We start from the raw sequence: 8,029 nt of genomic DNA, 5'->3' as shown, positions 1-8,029 counted from the left end.
TTGAGCGAGTCCTTAGTAAATCACCCAAATGAGATACTAAGGCTAGGACCCAACACAATACGCTACAACCTAGAAAAGGGATGCCGTAATCTAGTTGCAGAATATTTGAAGGTAAGTGAATGACGATTCACTAATTTCCACCATGAAAAACGAAAAAGAAATTTAAGTTTTAAATCTATGAAAACTCCTAGATCCTTTGAGATTCACTGAACATTTCATTGGCATGTTTAAATCTCGATATGCCCCTCTTGTTTGTGACTGGGATGCCGAGGATCACAAAGCGGGTGTGAATAACCATGCAAACTTACATGGTGCCCTCACATGTTACAGTCACCTATTCGATGTGCCGGTAAACCACACACGCTCCACCGAACTATGACAAACATTGAGTCACCCTTTGCTACCTTTGCTTAGAACCATTTAGTGTGCCGGTTAACCACACACGCTCCACTAACGTCTTTGCAAGGGCACAAAGTGTAATTTCATTGAATTGCATCAATTCACTTTTGCCTAAGTAACTAAGATTGGGAATTTAAAAAACATTTAGTTACTTTGTATTTCATTATCCTTATAATGGAAGGTTTCGTCCTATCCTACCCGTTCGGCTAACGACCCTCCACTAGTCAAGAGTGCGGTGGGTAAGAGTGGATACCCATTCAATCGCCATTTTATAGGCAATTTCCTTAAACACCCCTTATAGACCAGCTTCGTGAATGAGACCTACTAACGGTAAGACTGACTTTTACTCATACATATATATAATGTTATACTTTTAATCTTATATATAGTATAGGGTGTATTTTACACTTTTAAAATACTAGGTGTTCTAATTTAATAATTATACTTTTAATTTAATTAAATTGTACACCAAAACTTTATGGATTTATTAAATCTCATTTAATTATACACCTTAATTAATTAATAAAACCACAAGGGTGTGATTTGAACTTTTTCAAAAATAATACTAGGGTTTTAGAATTTAACATTCCTAAATTAAACTTTTAATCAACTTTTAAATTCCAAAACTTGAGGGCAAGTTTTGAAACATTTCAAAACATTAGGGGTTAGAATTTAAATATGCATCAAAATTAAACTATTAATCAAATTTAAATTCCAAAACTTGAGGGTAAGTTTTGAAACATTTTTCAAAACATTAGGGTTTCAACTATTTAAATTTCAAAACAACAATACTTTTGAAGTCAAATTTAAACTATAAAACCTAAAGGGGAAAATATGAAACTTTTCATAACAACAAGGATCAAATAATAAATAATCTAATTAACATTTAATCACATAATTATCCATATTTGATTTATTTAATGATTTCTTGCAAAACAATTTACCAATTTAATCAAAATAATTAATCAATTATCACATAAGGAAACAAATATTTTATTAATTGATAAATATCTTCAATTAGATCAAGAATATACTCATATATATCAAAAAAAACGGATTAATATTGATCTAATATGATAAGGCAACTATCCTTAAGCAAAAACAACAAGAAATCCCGGTTTTCCCTCCATCTGACCAGCCGACTCGCTGAGTCAGGCATGGACTCGGCGAGTCCAGCCCCTAGAAACAAAAAAATCGAATTTTTTCAACATACAAAGCATCAATACAATAGAAACCAATCTAGTCTCTGATACCACTGATGGGTTTTGGCTATAAGAACATCCTATGTGCTCATACAAACCCTAATGCTTGGATCTAGGTTTCTCTATTGTACATGCAAGTTATCCAAGACTATAAACCCTAATTCTAGCATACAAGTAATCATATTAACATATAATAAGAGTTTAGATCATACCTTGATTGTTATATAGCAATAACAATCCCAAATCTCCTTGTATTGACTTTGGAAGGCTTAGAGTCACAAATGTCACTCCTCTAATGGTTCACAAACACCATAGCAAGAGGATGAAGAGGAGAGAGGAAGGAGGCTACCAAAAAACGTGTGAAACCCTAGAAGGAGTCATGTCCACGTTTTTGAGGCATAAGGGATCTATATATAGTGAGGCTATTAGGGTTATCTAATAAGGAAACCCTAATTTGGATGCTTAAGCCCTAAGCAACCCATGGATCCCTTTCCTTAAGGCCTTGGACGATTTCCTTATGGGCTTCCCCATAGAATTCGTCCACTCCTTATTATAAGGCAATCCATGGCCCAAATTGCAATTATCTTATAATTACAATTCCAGTGCCTTAAGTTTAATTAATCTCTTTTAGTCACAAAACTAATTACTAATTAATTCTTGACTAATATTAATTAAACAATATGATTTCTCCTTTAATATATTATTCCCATAATATATTAATAAATCATATTTAATCCTTTCTCTCCATAATTCATCCTATCAAGTTGCTTTGGTGAAGGCAACCCAAAAGGACAATGCACCATCGGGTCAAGTACATACCAAAATAGTTATGGAGTTAGACACTAATCCAACAGTATCTCCATACCTAATAACATCAGCATACTCTATTATAGAGAAGTTTATGATGCTAATAAGAGAACAACCAGCCCCAACACGCTCCAACACTGAACACATAAAAAAGTCACCTTTTCATCTTAATTTGAGATTTTAAAAAAATAAGACAATGTGGAAGCAATGGGAATGAATAAAAAGAGAAGCGGTAAGGACAAAAAAACATGTGATCCAATCTATTTAGAGTTACCATTTGAAAGGATATTTTGGGTATTACCAAAATTTTCTTCACAATTAGTTGGGATGAGATGAAAACTAAAAGGAGGATTACAACGTGGTAACTACAGGCTCTTTTGTATTCATGTATCTCAATAACTTGTAGAATTTAGGAAAAAAAATTTGAATTATCATTAGTATCAAATTATTGTGATTGTAAACACACTAAAACACCCACCACAACACACATGAAACAAAAGAAGAAAACCAAAACTCCAACGATGACTAAGTTAACAGTTTACCTAAATAAATCCAACTTATATTAAAAGAATTTAATGGGTAATAACACCATTTAAGCATCAAAAACCACCATTTTTTAGAAACCACATTCTAAAAAAAATTAATTTAATTTAATGATACAACCATTTTATATTAAAAGAATTTAATCAAGTACAATAAATAAGCATGTCAAGTATAAACAATTTTTTGTTATAATTTAGTTTAATGATACAACCATAACAAAGCATGATTAATAACGCACCAGAAGTAGAAGAATAATCAGCATGTTGTGGATCAAAATGAGGGACTTATGTCATAGCAACAACATTTGTTGTTAGTCTGTTTGTAAATCAACAAAACCATAACATAAGGTTAATTTTGTCAACTTTGAAACTTGTCTTAAAAAATACAAAATACGACAAAAGTAAAATACAATATGTCATGATAAACTCTAGTCGTAATACCTGCTTTGCTAGTTTTGTAGTGATTCTTGAACCACCAATATGGCTCTAAGTGGAGTTTATGTAGACCACCTACTGTCTAAACTTTCCGAATGAATTACAGCATGACCTTCAAAACTTGAAGCTACAAAGACATTCAAAAGTCTTGAGACAACAACATTGCTAGTTCAATACCACAAATACTTAAAATACGTTGTTTCAATGTTTTGTCTTCTGATCTTCATGTCGTTTTCTTTCATTGCAATTCATGGGAAATCAAAAAGCGAAAATCAATGGAACACCAAAAGAAAACGAAAATAAAAGGGACATCAAAACACAAATAATGCAGGTGTTTAGTAGATGTCCACAACTTTAAATTGATGTTTAACAGTCGCTTTTATCACGCACATAATTAACAAAAAATCAAGAAAAAAACTACCTTTATATGAGGATATTTCTTCAAAAAGCGGTGATAGTGTTTTAGGGTTTTGAAAGAGAAGAACAACGACGGTGTCAAGGGTTATTATAGAGAATATTAGCAGCAACGTAGCAGTGGCGGCGGCGGAGTTTAGGGCTATAGGGTTTATAGAAAGAAGAGCAACGACTCTAAGATGGTGATGGCAGTGAACTCAGGGGTGAGTGGTGGTGAAAACAAACACCACCCATAACTACCATGAGCAAACCCTTGATCTGTCTCCCCTATTTCTATTGCAAACAAATATCAAGAGTTTAACTTTTGAGGACTTCAACCTTCGAGATTATTTTTTCCTGATTTCTCGCCGTTAGCTTCGTGAAAAGAATCGAGTTTGATGAAAAGAATCGGGTTTGCTGAAAATTAGGAATTAGTAATCAGTAATTAGTTAATAGAGATGCGTAGGCCAGATTTAAAATCCAAGGTGTATCAAAAGGCACAAAGGAGTTTTTGGAACTTCACTTAGCAACTTTAAGCGGGGAAAGAAGTTCTAGAGGGCTGAGCAATTTCCACTTGGCATATTTGAACTGTTTTATTAGGATATGGATTAAAAACTTATTAGAGCATACGGTGGGTTGTGTTGCTTCTTGTTGTGGCTGAGTTGGCAGCCCATAACGTCGTTATAACATAAAAAACACCATCCCCCCCTTCTTGTTTCATTTTGTTGTGGTGCTTCTTGTTGTCTCCGTGACAAGAAGAAACGTGATCACCTATTGGCCGCCAAATTATCTTTCTCCTCTTAACATGGTGTTATAACACCATGAACATTACCCCCTCATCTTGTTGCTTCTTCTTATAACACCACTTCAAGTTACCCATACCATATGCTCTAAAATAAAATATCAAATAAATACAGTAAACACTAAAAATAATAATAATAATAATAATAATAATAATAATTGAAAAACACTCCACTTTCATATATGTTTTTATGTTCCTTTATGTTTGTTTTGGATCTGTCGATGTTTCAAAAGGTTGATATTATTTTATTATATATATATATATATATATATATATATATATATATATATATATATATATAGATATAGAAAGAGAGAGAGAGAGTTATGTTCCAATGAGAACATTTTTCCTATGAGAACATTTATTAGCCTATGAATTCAACAAACACGCGTGTTTGTTTTAAAATAATCTGATGTCCATCACACACTCATACACACGTACATTCTCTCTCCCCTACACTCTCCCTAGAATTGGACCACCGGTCCACTACCAAACCACCACTGTCGGCACCACTGTAGTACCACCAGACCTGTGCCCTCTTCACCATATCCAGATCTTATTGTTTGTCGTCTCCCTCCGCCTCCCAGCGTCGGAAACCACCCGGCTGTCGCTTTTACACTCCAGATTTGCTTGTTTACCACCACCTAACATCGAAAACTACCTTCATCTACCTCCACTCTTCCCAAAACGTCACCAGATCTTGATACACCGGCCACTGCCACCGGATCTCGTCTATCCCCCATCATATCTCGTTTCAATGGATCTCATCGAATTTGAAGTAGAAATCGTTTGCTTCATCACCAAACTAATTTGTCAAAAGGTTTTGGTCTTCATTTATGATAATGTGATTGATAGTCTAGCGGGTGAGAATGGAAGGAGGAGAGAGGACTTGAATATATGAATGTAAGCTTTGAATTCACACAACAAAAAACACATTTACATGTTAATTAGTCATCTCCGGCGAGATATCTCCACCAGAATTCATATTCCACGATATCATTTCACTGACCACCAGATTTCTACAGGATCTAAACTAGAAGGCCACCATTTTCCTATCACGTTCATTGGATCTGAAGAAGGCGACAAGATTCGGTTTCACCGGTCGCCACCATCGAATATGTCGACAACAAGCTCTTATCGGAAATCATGGAGTTATTGTCGTTTCTCCGGCACCGCCGCCGCCTTCATTCTCTGTCAGGCTTTGTGATTTTCAGCAACAGTCAGCTCCTTTCTCATGGTAGCTCTCTCTCTCTCTCTATGTGTTTTTCTCTTCCTATAACTATGCCGAATTCGGTCCATTATCATCCTACTTACTAGCCTCCTTATCAGATTTACACTTCACAATGGAGCCAAAATCATGTAAATGATCTTCAATAATTTGTGAATAAAGTAATCAAACATCTGAACCCCATTTTCCTTCGATTTAGCATCAAATTCATCCACCATGTCGTACTTCCTTCCTATCTCAGTCAAAAATACCGCCAAAAAGTTTATCCCCAAACAGAAAGGGAGATTCAAGCTCAATAAAAACCTTAGATACAAGCGAAAGATATTCGAGTTTTTTTCAAACTCGGTTCCTTCGTGATTTAAGATAATATATTCATACCACACATATATGATTCAACAAGAATTAAAAAATACACATATATGTGGAAAGATAGTTTGAATGATTAGAGAGATGAAACGTTGGATTTAAGCTTTGTGATTCGTGAAGCCACCTAAGGCTACACACCACCGTTAAAAAATATAGGTTAAAAAGATAAGGAAAAGTGAATAGAAATATATATATATATATATATATATATATATATATATATATATATATATATATATATATATATATATATATATATATATATATATATATTGTTGGAATAGTGTCTAAGGCTACAACTATATTAGACAAGTATTTAACCCAGTTGTGCATGGTCCTTTTGGGTTGCCTTCACCATAGCAACTTGACAGGATGATTTGTAATGAGAGAAAAAATATTATTAATATATTATATGAATAATATAAGGAATAATAATATTGTTATTTGATTAATATAAGTCATAAATTAATTGGGAATTAATTTGGTGACTTAAAGAGATTAATTGAATAAAGGGGCATAAACTGTCAATTGTATGATAGATATACTTTGGGCTATAAAATCCTTATGGATAAAGGGTGGCTGGTTTTAAGGACTTTGGATAGGCCTTAAAATCGTCCAAAGGCTTATCATGAAGGATTAGGATTGCTTAGGGCCTAAGTTATCCAATTAGGGTTTAAGGGTGAAACCCTAAGAGCCTTACAAGTATAAATAGACCCTAGGGGTCAAGAGAAATCGACACTTGTGCTTTGAGAAGAAACCCTGGCCGATTTGATCCCCTCTCCTCTCTCCTAAATCATCCTCTTGCTAGTTGGTGTTTGTAAGCCATTAGAGGAGTGACAATTATGACTCTAAAGCCTCAAGGACAAGAAGATCAAGCAAGTGATTCAAGGTAAACTTCTAATTCTGATTTCACATTGTTATTATAGTCTATTAGCCATTAGAAGTCTTGGATTCAAAGTATGTTCAATTAGAGAAACCTAGATCCAAGCATTAGGGTTGCATGTGCACATAGGAATGTTCATATGGCTAAAACCCATCAGTGGTATCAGAGCCTAGATTGGTTTCTATTGAATTGATGCATTGATTGCTTGTTTGTTGCTTAAAAAAATCGTTTTTTGTCCTCTGCCTGATGAACTCGGCGAGTAGGCTCAACTCGACGAGTCCATCTGGGTACTCGGCGAGTTCAAGCGTCAGAAAGAGCAATCTTCGGGATTTCTTACTGTTTATCTTTGAGATACTTGCCTTAATCATATTAGATCAATATAAACCGATTTTATGATATATATGAGTGTATTCTTGACCTAATTGAAGATATTTATCAATTAATAAAATATTTATTTCCTTATGTGATATTTGATTAATTATTTTAATTAAATTGGTAAATTGTTTTGCAAGAAATCATTAAATAAATCAAATATGGATAATTATGTGATTAATTGTTAATTTATATTATTTGTTATTTGATCCTCTATGTTTTGAAAAGGTTTGAAACTTGCCCTCAAGTTTTGAAATTTGTGTTTTGTGATTAAAAGTTAAATTTAGACAATTTAAATTTCAAACCCTAAAATTTTACAAGCTTAAAATTCAACCCTATACTAATATAATATTACAAGATTAATATATATATATATATATATATATATATATATATATATATATATATATATATATATATAATTAAAATGCTAGTCTTACCGTTAGTAGGCCTCATTCACGAAGTCGGTCTATAAGGTGGGTATAAGGTTGCTGCCTATAAAATGGCGCTTAATGGGTGTACACTCACACCCACCACTTGATTGATCGGTGGAGGGTCGTTAGCCGAACGGGTAGGATAGGGCAACCTCATCTCTTCATT

The 8,029-nt window shown here is 33.7% G+C and overlaps 1 long non-coding RNA gene across 1 annotated transcript; it reads left to right on the top strand.

Annotated features, from left to right (window-relative positions):
- Positions 1-4,920: 4,920 nt before the first annotated feature.
- On the top strand, positions 4,921-5,991 carry LOC111898887 (uncharacterized). The gene is made up of 2 exons (XR_006185910.2): positions 4,921-5,483; positions 5,606-5,991. It is a non-coding gene; the product is annotated as an uncharacterized LOC111898887 (long non-coding RNA).
- Positions 5,992-8,029: the final 2,038 nt, after the last annotated feature.

The sequence above is a fragment of the Lactuca sativa genome, chromosome 8 (genome assembly GCF_002870075.4).
Source record: "Lactuca sativa cultivar Salinas chromosome 8, Lsat_Salinas_v11, whole genome shotgun sequence".
Taxonomy (NCBI): Eukaryota; Viridiplantae; Streptophyta; class Magnoliopsida; order Asterales; family Asteraceae; genus Lactuca; species Lactuca sativa.
The sequence above is the reverse complement of the archived record's forward strand: the minus strand, read 5'-3'. Positions and strand labels throughout refer to the sequence as shown.